The following is a 13412-nucleotide window of genomic DNA, read 5'->3' on the forward strand; positions in this document are numbered from 1 at the left end:
GTATTATCTTACAGTTCTGGAGGGCAGAAATCTGAATTGGTCTGTCTGGGATAAAATCAGGGTGTCGGCAGGGTTGTGTGCCTTCTAGAGGTTCTAGGGGATAATCTGTTTTCTTGCCTTTTCCATATTCTCAAGGCTGCTGCATTCCTTGGCTAGTGATCTTTTTTCAACTTCAAAGCCAACAATAGCCAGTTGAGATTTTTGGGTTTTTTTTTACATTGTATAACTCTGACACTGACTCCTCTGTCTCCTCTTTCACTTATAAGAATTTTTGTAATTATATTGGGCATACCCAGGTAATCAAGGACCACCTCTACATCTCAATTTCAGCTGATTAAAAATCTTATATTCATCTGCAACATTAATTCCCCTTTACCATCTACCATAACATATTCACAGGCTCCAGGGATTAGGATATGGACATATTTAAGAGGACATTATTTTGCTTACCTCAGTATATAAACTGATTTTTCAAAATTTATGTTGAAAAGGATGTAATTATATCTACTATGGCAACTAAATATTTTGGAATACAATGTTGGAGTTTGATATTTTATTATTTTACATTCTTACAGATTGTGTCAGTTAAAAAATATTTACCACTTAGGAAATCTCTACCCTGTTACTACAATTAGATTCCTTAAAGCCTGGAAGATGAGAGAAAAACTATAGGAAAATAAATTTAGTGGAGAAAATTAATAGAAGGACTTCCATATATAAATATATATATTAACATTAACTGAAACAAAATACATCAACCAAAGAACAATCATTTATATTCTATTTTACTGGCATAATATGTTTATGGATACTAAGATTCAAATTTTGTTATATTAACTTTTCTGAATTTGAGATTAATCTTTCAACTGCTATTGTTCTAGTGGGATTTATAAAGCACTTCTTTTGCATGTATAGTGCATCAAAACTTGCAGAATGAATTTAACTAGCTTGGAAGAAAATTCCAGACACAAAGAGGGAGCACTTTTTTAAGAAATGCTACAATAACAAAACTCTCCCTGGCAGAGAAGATAATGTGTGAAAACACACACAGTCGCAGACAGACACATACACTCTCTCTCACACACATACACATACACATTCTAAGTTGAAGAGTTTCAGAAGAGTTGAACACTGAATGTGAAAATGTTTTAATGGCACTTTAACCAATATATTTCACTTATATTTTCTTTTTAAAGTCAACAAAAGCATAACATTATTATGTCTAAAGAATCTCAATAAATATAAAAGCATGTGATAAGAAACTATTGTAGGGCTTCCCTGGTGGCACAGTGGTTAAGAATCCACCTGCCAATGCAGGAGACACGGGTTCGAGTCCTAGCCCGGGAAGATCCCACATGCCATGGAGCAACTAAGCCCGTGCGCCACAACTACTGAGGCTGCACTCTAGAGCCCACAAGCCACAACTACTGAAGCCCGCGGGCCTAGAGCTCATGCTCCGCAACAAGAGAAGCCACCGCAATGAGAAGCCTGCGCATAGAAACGAAGAGTAGCCCCCGCTCTCTGCAACTAGAGAAAAGCCTGCCTGCTGCAACAAAGACCCAATGCAACCGGAAAAAACAAAAAACAAACAAAAAAAAAACTATTGTAACATAGTTTCACTAGCAGCATCTTCTTTCTTAGCTTTACATAAATAATAGTGTTTTTTTTTTTACATAAATAATAGTGTTTTTTTTTTACATAAATAATAGTGTTTCTTTTCATCACTGATGACATCCTAGCTTGAATGAAATAGTGTATGCCCTTTTTATATCTAGTATTCTTGCCTCTAGAGACCTATCACCACAACACCATGTTGGAAGGTCACTAGCAGTACCCTATATTTATCACAAGGGTGAACGGTGCCCCAAGGAAGCCAGTCAGAATATTACCACCCCTTCATCACTGGGGATGTCACTCATGGTACACCCATCCTCATCAAAAAAAGATGAGCAGTGATACAAGTCAGCCATGTAGAATATTTAAACCCCTGGTTATGACATATTTCTGAATTGGGGTCAATCAGTCTTTCCTGAGATATGATATATTGGTCTTAAAAGAGTTTATTCTGCTGGAATCAGAAACAGTTTGAATGACTTTTGCTGGAACTGATTAAGACAATCTTCCTTGAAGATATGGAGACATATAATGAAAAAAAAAGTTAAAGAAATGTATATAAAAGCATATATGAGAGATGGATAAAAGTAAGAGTCCATATAAGGTCCACTGGGGTCTTGGATCTAGCCATGCCTAAAGGAGTGATGATTATGATGTCTCTGGTTGATTTCATATGCTTAATTTTCAAATATAATTTAATATCTGTTTTGAATTTAAAAATATTTTTGTATTTTAATAGAGATCACATCAATTTATAGCTAAATTCAAATCGTACTAACATTTTTGTAATATTGACTTCTTTTCAGAAATGCAGTATTTAAATTTCCTTGTATTGTTCCTATTTGCTATATTGTTTCATTAGGGTAATTTCTTCCTGTAAAGGTCCTGCCAGGATTAGAACCAATTATCTAATTATATACTGAAAATATATAATTAGATATTAAAGTGGACATATGTTTAAAGTCTACACAAGAAATCAGAACAAATCTCATACTCTAAAGGCTGAAAAACACCACATGCATCACAAAATCTGGAAGCACAATTTAACTCTTTTTGTTTTTTATTAACTGCCGAATGTACTCCTGTAATACATTTCCCCAGCATTTTTTGGAGAAGTATTCTTTGATCACCTCTTCATATAATGATAATTTTGCAAATTTTTTTTAGCGAGAAGAAAGTATCAATTTGTATTTCTTTAGCATGGTTGATTTGAATTAATTTTTTGCTGTTAATATTTGTGACAAAAAGTAAATGTGAATCAAATTCTTCAGTAACAATTTCACAAATTTAATGAGTAGAAGAAACTTCCATTGCCCCAAACATTTCAAATCATGCTTCTCCTCCACTAAACCACGTATGTCCAAGATTGAGTGCCATTGTGTAGGAGTTTTTCTGGAAGCCTTTCTTACACCAGAATGGCTAGCAATAACTTAACTATACAGGGATATGGCTGCAATTCATATGAATAGATCCGAATAAACCCAAACAAAATGTGCCCCCAATCCTAACGGTCCCTTAGCCAGTTCCTAAAATGCATATGCCCATTCCAATGGTTCTAGTTGAAGGGGTAGAGAGATGGAGGAGGGGAAGTAGGATTAATCGTTGAGATACTATCCTCAATCATTGAATAAAAATATCTTATTTTTACAAATTCTAAAAATATATGTAACTATGTGATCACATTGTTGAGTTTCCTCCTAGGACCCTGAAATTATCCCATACAAGTGAGGATCCTGAAGTTCAAGCTTCATTGCCTTCCCAGTAAATTTACCTCTAGGTCTTGCAAATAATTTTTAAGTATCTCATCTTTTATTTTAAATGTTTATGTATATATATGGCTATTTATATTTTGTAAGAAACCATCCGAGTCCTAAATTGTCTATAATATTAATAGATGTGATAGAATCGCATTCTTGATTAGTTGGTAGTGTTGTATTCCTTCATTGTGCCTATCTCTTCGTAGTAGTTGCTTCTCGCCTCATCACATATCTGTAACCATGAAGTTTTTCACCAGAACACTCACAGTCCATGTGCCAGGCCAGATGGGAGGGTCAGCTTCAACTAAGTTCTTATGGCTCCTTTATTTCAGTATTTTTTCTTTTGTCATAAGTTCCACAAAATTTCTACTATTGGGGCAACATCACTGTATCATTATGATTATTTTACTTTTCATTTTGTTTTCCTCCTAATATGCACAGAAATAAATGGTAAACAACTAAAATGATTTCTCTGTTCCCTGAGATAGTTTGGTGGAACAGAAGCACGCCACTTTAGCAGATTTTGCCAGCACTTATCCAACACCTCAGGGTGCTTACAGAACTGCTTATCTGCTTTTCTCCAAATTTGAGAATTATATTGAGCACGGCTAGTGCCCTGCCTAGATCCCCTTGGATCCTTTTTATAACTTCTGTGCATCTATCCTCAGCTTCTTTGTGCTTTGTTTTTTATGGTTTTATAAAGAGTTAGGACTTTTCTGCAAAACTGACAGAATCAATAGCTATCTCTTTGGAAAAACCAAGAGTTTCAACTCCTAGACTAAAGCACTCTTTTTTTTTTTTTTTTTCCCTTGTTAAACCCAAAACCAGGGAATGTACTTTTCCAGATTTCCTCACTCTTAGCCTATCTGTTTCTGAGAATGGATAGTGGAACATTTGCCTTGTCCCACACACGTTCTCGTTTCCATGTTTCTTTGTCTTGTGACCAACCTAAGTACCTGAAACTTATAAAATTTATGCTAATGGGTAGGAGAAATTTAACCTACTGAATTTTTCCTTTTTTCTATTTTATGATGCTCTTACTTTGGGGCCATTGATAGATCAGGAGGCTACCCTTAGAGATTCAAGAAAGATGGAAGTGGCTGAGAGGTTTTTTTTATATCCCTTGAGGCAGCCAATAGTCACTGATTGACTGGTGCAGGAGTATGAATGCTAAATTCCATTGCCTTAAGGGGTTGGGGGGAAGTGAGATGTAATTTATACTTCAGGTCTCCTCAGCTGTATTAACCTGAGAACTAGAATTGGTATGATCAGGAATCACATCCATGCTTGACTTCCCCTTCTATGTCTTACTTCCCCTTCTCTCTTACTGGTTTCCCCTGGGAGCACTTCCTTAGTAAATCATTGCACATTAGTTCCCATCTCATAGTCTCTTTTTAGGGAACTTGAATTAAGAAAGTGGTATTACTGAAAATTTACTAGCATTCTGTCCTTAACCAAATTCAGAATTTAGTGTTTCTTTTCATGGCTGCAATTTTTCAAAATTTTTTCCTGAAATTTCATGTGCTTCTTTGTTGTTATAGACAATACACACACACACACACACACACATACATACACATACACATATACATATACATACATGCACACACACAAAGCAACTATTCTGAGGCCAGGATGAAAAATCTGGACTTGTGAGTATGTATTATCTCTGGTTAGTTTCCTATTGTCAATTCAACTGTGAACCCAGTGTATTGGAATATTATGAGTACTCAAAAAATGTTAGGAATCAATGAATGTAGTTTTACATATTATTAATTGTGAGAATACAAATATAGTTACTAAGAGAGGGAGGCTCCTACTGGGAGATTTTCTATTCATTTTCATTTTTCTATCTCTATCTATCTATCATTTATCATTATCTATTGCAGATAGGTAGATAGGTTGTGTGATATATGTCTCTCAAGTTATAGAATGAAAGGACTAATTGGCCTATGGACATTTTATTTTTTCTCATTCTTTTAGGTTGTTAATTGAGAAATCAATAATATCACCAGTGGTTGACTTGGTTCAGTATTTCAGCTAGCTGAAGTCAGCAACTTGGTCAACCATATTGTTACCAGATTAAAAGGCCTAAATGCAATGAGCTCTGTCTATATACTTTTAATCTATTTTTTAAAAATTCTTATATTTCAGTACTTTCTAAAGTGAGTGGTTGATAAGTGACAAGTGGAAAAATAGGTTGAAGTAACTGTGTTAAAGAAAAACATCTGAAGGCACTCTATTTTGTAGAGACGGCTAGTAAAATAACAGTTATTTATTTTGAGTTTTGCTGTCCAGAGGAAAAATGTGCTGGTAACAGAAACTGGGAGAAGATATAACAGAAATGTTGATACTTTCTTCTCAGGAGAAACCTGAACTCTCGTTGAGTGGTTCCTGATCTTCTTTTCTCTTCCTCTCTGACATCTATTTTCAGATATATCACATTCCAATAAGGACACAAATTTGGATTGTCATTCTCTGTCACTGTTCCTCAAGCTATTTAATTCATGTCTACTTTTAATAAACATAAAAATCTTTCCTCCATTTTTGATACAGCTTGCCCTCCAAACTACTTCATTACTTTAAAGAAAATCACTGCTCTGTTGTAAATTTTCCAGTATTATTTTGCATTTTCACCAAAAACTTTTCATCAAATCCTAGAAAATTCAAAGATTATTCTGTTTCAGAAGAAAATCCAATGCTTGTACTATCAGAAGGGGACAACTGATAGTTCTTGCCAGTTTTATATTAGGAATACTAATAATTAAAGTAGTAGGATTGGCCATATATTTTTTCTTGCTGTTAATAGAAGAACAATCTCTATTGTGATAACTTCTATAAAGTTAAAATTAGAAAATTAAATGAAAAATTCTAATTGCTAAGAAAAGACATAACAGTACTCTTCCAAAAAAAGAATTAGGCCAATTATTGCTGGACACCATGAGTCATCAAAGAAATGCCAAAGAAATTCATAATGAAATACTACCACACACCCAATGGAAGGACTAAAATTTAAAATGCTCTCAGTATCAAGTGTTGACAAGCATGTGGAACAGCCATGCTTTCACACATTGCTGGGGCCAGTGTAAAATGGTACAACCACTGTGAAAAACTGGCAAAGTCTTACAAAGTCAAACCTTATGACTCAGCAATTCCATTCCTAGGTATTTGCACAAGATAAATAAAAATATTTGTTCACAAAAGTCTTTTATAAGAATGTACATAGAAAGAAGTCTTACTCATAATAGCTCCAAACTAGAAACAACTTAGATGTTCATCAGAATTAGAAGCACAAAGGTCAAAACTATTGATACAACATTCAACAACATTTATGGATCTCAAAACACATGATCAGCGAAAGAAGACAGATGGTAAAGTGTATGTACTGAATGATTACATTTACATGAAGTTCTAGAATAATCAAGGCTAATGGATGGTGATAATCAGAACACTTGTTACCTTGGAGGAGGTACTGACTGGACACAGTTATTAGGAAACCTTCAAGGATGATGGAAAAGTCCTCTGTCTTGAGCCACATGATGGTTACACAAGTGTATATGTCTGTTAAAAATCATAAAAAGGTACACTGAAGATCTTAACTTTTCTGTGTATGTAAAATATACTAAAATTTTAAAAAAGTAATGGAGATTAAAAAGAGAAGAAAAGAAAAAAATAAATAATTTTTTTTAAAAAAGAGAAGAAAATAATTGAAATAACTGTGTGCAGTCGCTATGCTAGGCACTTTGTGTATGTTATATATTTTATCCTTACAGCAATCCAGTGAAATATATTTTCTATTTTCTAACATATAGATAAAGATATCATATTATCAGAAATATTAATTTATTTGACCAACCTATTAGAGCAAATGGAGAAGTCAGTATTCAATCTAAACTCATGACTTTTAAAGCTATTGCTTTTTCCATTACAATCATGGACTAGCTAATTAAGTCTTGTATGAAAGTAAAAATTGCAAATAGGTTGAAAGGAATATGGAAGAGGCTGTAAAAGGCTTATAAAATTACAAATAAACACAAAAATAGGATAAGCCAAAAACAAGTACTGAGAAATGGAAAGTGTAAAATTAACAGAAAACATATTATTAAAAGAAAGAAATTCACCCTTCATTGTGAGAGATTAAAATATGAATAAATAAGATGTACAATATCAAATAAATACATTATAGCAGAGACCACCAGTAAGAAGATACCAGATGGAATATGCAAGAGCAATGTGATTGATCAGAAGAGTCTCAGTACAGGGTACAACACACTTTTTGTGATTTTTTTTTGTAAGCTATTTAACTTGCCTTATTTTTCTTCATGTGTAAAAGTAGAAAATCTAATAATGAATTTTCTTACAAGACTCTAAGGATTGTGGGGAGGATTAATTAGGTAACGTCCTCAGGAGCTTTGAAGATTAAAAGCATCAAATAAGTGCTAAGTATACAATATGAAACCAAAGAGGCACAATCAAAAAATACTCAAGTCAGAGAGATGAAAGGAGAAAAACAGGCTTAAAAAAGAGATGGAAGTTAAAGTTTGGAATGATATGGAAGGAGAGCAGGAGAGAAGAGTTTGGATAGAATTAACTCTAAACACACATACATGAAACCAAATATGTTTAAAATAATGTTGATATATATTAATTCATTAAGATATGACTTTCTGAAAATATGCCTCAATGTTATTTGTATTGCAACAGAAACTGAGTATTTTCTTTGCAAGGTCCTATCTATCACTTCCAAAAGCTGTCTCCTTTCATTTTTGTCAAATCTGCTTTTAGGTGTCACATGCCTATCCAGCATGAGGCCTTTGTTCCCAGATTCTACTTATCCCTATTGTCTATTCTAAATGTTTGAGATTCACAAAGTCAACCCAAAGTAAGATGGATGGGACTCAGTGACCACAAAGGGCGTCAGTGATCTGTGAAACAGGGAAATGAGCCAATCTCCAGAAAAACAACTGGATGGACTAAGAAACTCTAAAACCAGTTACTGTAGTCAGCTTTACTCTGTAATTTCTTCAAACCAAGTGAAAATTTCAAGGAGAAAACAACAAACAAACAAACTATTGTGACTTCATCAGAGAGATGGTGGTTCTTTAAAAAGTTTTGGGTTTTTTTGCATGAAAAATTTAGTTTAAATATGAATTTGGAATAGAACCAGAATATTTATCAGAAGGTACTACATAAACCACAGGTATTTTGTGAGTCTGAAGTAGAACCAGAATTTTAATGCCTGGAGTTATTAGTCCTGAGGAGGACCAGTGATAAGCAAAACCATGAGGTTGGCTTAATTTTCCAGGACTTACTTTTTTCCCCCTTCAAATGACCTTTTCACCTAAGTTTTGAATACCTGGTGCCTGACTAGTAATTCTATCACCTTCAAATTTCCAACTAGCCTTTTATGTTCACTCAGTGCATCATCCTCCTTCCTGATCTTGACTCTGAGAGCTACATTATATTTTGGCATCTTTATGCTATCAAAATTTCAATTCCTTCTCCTCTTAAATTACTTTTATGGAAAAATGTGATCTGATAAACTAATTTACACTAAGATATTATAAAAGTGCATTGGTGAGCCACATTTTTTCCTGATCCATTACAAACTACACTCAAATAGCCCAAATGTTGCTGAAGTACTTTGAGATAATTCAATAGGTTTCATCTCTACAAGCAAAACAGGAAATTTTGTAGCTTTTTAGCAGGTACTTTTGGGGTGGTAAATTAACCTAGAATCCTTCAAATCAAAAGTTCTTTTCAAGCCAGAAACACAAAAAGTATTTACTAAATTATTCCATTTATTAAATTTCAAAGATACATAGAACTCACCTATGGTGTTGTAAGAAGTCAGGATATTGGTTACCCTTGATTAGAAGGGGGACATGAGGGCTTCTGGGGTAATGGTCTGTTTCTTGATCTAGTGCTGACTACATAAATGTGCTCACTTTGTGAACAGTTATTGACTTATACATTTATAATTTATGTACTTTTCTGTATTAGTATTATGTTTCAATTTAAAAAAAAAGTTCTTTTCTATATATGGCTAGTTCTCCTTAAGATGACCTGTAAAATAAATCTTAAAAAGCCATAACTTATTTGAGTCCAGTGTTTAGGCTACCTTTTCATGAATCTTTCCCTGATCCTCTACCTCTGTTGAAAGTAACCCTGTAGTTATTTATGTACTTTCTTACCCTGTCTTCTGAACTATGAATGATAGTATTATATCTGATTCATCTTTGTATATACAATGGTGATGCATACAGTATATCTGTCAGATTAGGAAACTGACACTATATTACTAAAACAGCTTTAAGTGCCTAATAAATGTTTTTTGAATGTTTGAATGATGCAATGAATGAAGGATGGGTGAGTGAAGCAAATATAGCCATTATTCAGGGAACTATCCCTTGATGTTTCCAAAGACAAATTAGGATGTCAATGGATTATACCCTGCATCACAGTTCTGGACATGTATCTTTCCAGCTTGAATACCTCTAAGACTCCCATTGCATACTAAAATGCAAACTTCCCAGATAGAAATTAAAAGTTTTCCAGAATCTGGGTTCAAATACACTGTTCACCTCAACTGGTTATTGTATACACTTAAGTGCCCAGGGAAGGCATTTTAGCTGAACTAGATTTTGGCTATTTCTTCATGATGCCATTAAGTCGCTCATCCTTCACTCTATTTTAAATGCAGTTACCTTATTCTCCTTCTTACATACCTGTCCAAATTTATAATATTTAGTAGTCCTTCTGTGAAATATTTTTTCTTCCCTTCTTAATGCACCTTTCACATCTATTTCATGTTATTTGTGGTTTATTTCTATTGAGGGTGAGGATCATGTCATACCCATCTCTGTACATGCTATTTCTTTCAGTGCAGTACCTGTGATGTGGCTTCCCCTGAGGGATCATAGTGGACTCATCCCAGTAACACTGGTCACCAAATTTCAAGGAGCTAAGGAAACTGAGCCGAGTCCTGCCTTGTATAAATGACTGCGTACACAATCACCCTGAGATCAACAGTCTCCTGAAATTACTTCAAAGCCAAAAAGTAATATAAAGCTGGTAAGCCTGTAATAAATTTGGAGGAGATGTATATCATAAATTATTTTTCGTGGCTGAGAAAATTATAGGTGTATTCAAAAGCTGACTGATGAAGCTAAAAGAAATATTTCAAAGAGGGCTTTGGAACAAGGTATAACTGTACCAAGGGATTCTGTGTATGATTACAATAAACAGAAAAAAACAATTAATATATTTATCTAAGCAGCTAATTTCCTCCCAGAAGAAAAATGGCACTTAATTAATTTGGCTGAATAGGACTCCTAACTGTGAATTCTCAGCTATGCTGCTTAATGGGGTCGCCTAGAAGACCAGCTAGAAGTACAGAAGCTATTGAAGAGAAGAATTGGAAACACTATGTATACCAAGAACCTTCTAATTAGAGGCAATTATTTGTAAACTTATTGTCCTGTTTTAAATGTATTATTAGAGATACCTATCTAGAGGGGAAGTGGTACACAAAGGGAGTTGGATTAAATGTAAGAAGGTAGTTCAAGTTCTATTGCTTTGGAAGGAACCTGCTAACTAACTCCTGGCTGTCTCTGGCCCCATCCCACATCCCCCTGCTAGCAGTGCGAGGTGGGTCACCCCTGAATTTTATCCTTTCTATCTTATATAAAATGAAGATAGTTAGGTTGATAAAAATATATGAAAGGATAGAAAAACTTCTAGCCATGCCCAGGAGCCATTGAAATCATTTTTTTCTGAATGTAATATTTTAGAAAGCTTCAGAAGAATATTTTCAATAGCAATAGCAAAAGCCTTGCTTTGATGTTAGATCAGAGATACCCAACTTTAGTGGTCAAAGTCAGAGAGTATCTAGATAAAACTCAAAATATTAAAGGACACTAAATACAAATGTAGGTAAATTCCAATGACTAATTTACGTTGGATCTGCATTTTGGGCTTTTCTGCTAAAGGAACTTGGGTCAACTATGTCTTTAAATTAAACTTGTGTTTGGATAGGCTTTGGAAAGGGGCATAAGTATTTATAGAGTGACAAATTAACTTATCAAGATCATCAAATATTTTCTTTTTGACACTGTTTTGTGTCTGTGCCAGATAAACATGTTTGTTTGGCATGTAGTTAGAAATTTATGACATTTAGGGAAAGTGTGATCTATAGTACTAGGAAAGCCAGAGGGCTACTTGTATAAAGGGAGGCTCTAGGGCGATAGAAATATGCATCAACAAACAAAAAAAGAAAACACTTTGCATATCTTGCAAATATCGTCTGAGGCAACAAATAATAGTGCACTGATCTATTATGTTGCTAAGTGTTTCTGCTTTATATTCTCCCTCCACTGAAGCAAGTCTTAAGGTGCTAATAGAAACAATGAAGAGAAAAGAAAAGCCTTGGTGAGCATAAAAAGGTCCAAAACTGAAGGAAACACTTTCAAGAGAGATTTTTGTTTGTTTGTTTTAGGAGAATAAAAGAGGTTAATCACAGCTTCCATGACAGTTTATTCAATACTTGGAAATTCTAACAACCTAAGCAGGAGATGTGACATACTACTTACCTAAGGCTCCTTTCTTCCTACACTGCTTAACTCTAAATAATCAACTCACTATAGTGAAAATCTGACCTGAATTTAGAGAGCATTTTCATTTCCCTCACAGACAGTCCTGTTGGAGGTACAGGATAACAACTATGATTTGGCAAATATTTCCTATGTGTAGTTATAGTTTGATTTTGAAATCATCTATAACCCATATCACTATGGGATCCAGTTGACTACAAAAATAGATATACATTGTGAAATATTATGTTTGAGATATTAATTACCAATGCATGTATGTGGTAGTTAATATCCATCAAAAGTTTAAAAAAATAAGTAGGCAGTACTTTTGCTGAAATTTAAACAAACTCGTTCCAAATGCATCTGTCTCTAAAGCACTCATAGAAGAGAAAAATATTCTTGTATAGAATGCTGACTCTGCCAGGCACTGTTCTACACTGATAATCTATTGAAACATTTTTTTTCATATTATTGAGTACATTTTTAAACAAAATCTTTTTTTTTCAGCTAATTCTATTGTATGGTTGTAACATATGGCATTTAACAATTTTCCTCTTTTGAAAAGTTACGTAGGTGGCTTCTAATTTTATCATATTGTAACAATGCCATTTTGAGTATTCTCAAGAGGAAAAACATGCCATTTTCTTCCTGGTTTTGGGGGGGAGGGGGAGGGGGGTTCCTAGATGTAAATTTGCTATAGTAAATGTACATTTAAGGTTTGATAGGTATTATATAATTTCCCTTCAAAAACTTTCATCCCTTGTCTAGCTACCCCATGTCTGGTGAAGGGTCTCTCCAGAAAAGGATTTAAGCATAAACTTTCCATTTTACCCTTGCCATACCTAATAGAATTGTCTACCCACAATCTGCTGAGTTGTGATGTTGAATAAATTGGGTTCTAGCATGGTCATTGATACTCTGTTCTCCTCTTTTCCTCCTCACTGCTTCATATCAATCTCATTTCCCATGTACGTGACAGTCTTCTCTACTAGAAAATAATATCCCTTTCTTTTTGAGTGTTTTATTCATTTTTATTTTCCTTCAGCTCATAGCACAATGTTTTGAAAATTCTAAATATTCAGCATATACTTGCTGAATAAAAATCAGCCATGGAAAATATGTCCTAGTGCATATACATACACCAGAATATATACTTATATACATGTAGACATATAAATTGATATAAAAGTTTATATATTTGTATAAATATTTTTATATAATTTCATATAATACTAGAATAATAATTCTTTTCTAAGTCACATAGTGAATATTTAAGCAGATATTGAGTTGTAAATCTCAGAAGTCTAAACAGAAATGACATTTTTAAGAGATTCTTTCTGTATTTGCAAAGACAACCAATGCCCCCTTAGATGTTTCTATCTGCAAAGGAGCCATATTTAGATAAAGAGAAGTAAAAACCCTTAGAGTGTTTCATTAAATGAAATAAGTT

Source organism: Delphinus delphis, chromosome 11 (assembly GCF_949987515.2).
Source record: "Delphinus delphis chromosome 11, mDelDel1.2, whole genome shotgun sequence".
Taxonomy (NCBI): Eukaryota; Metazoa; Chordata; class Mammalia; order Artiodactyla; family Delphinidae; genus Delphinus; species Delphinus delphis.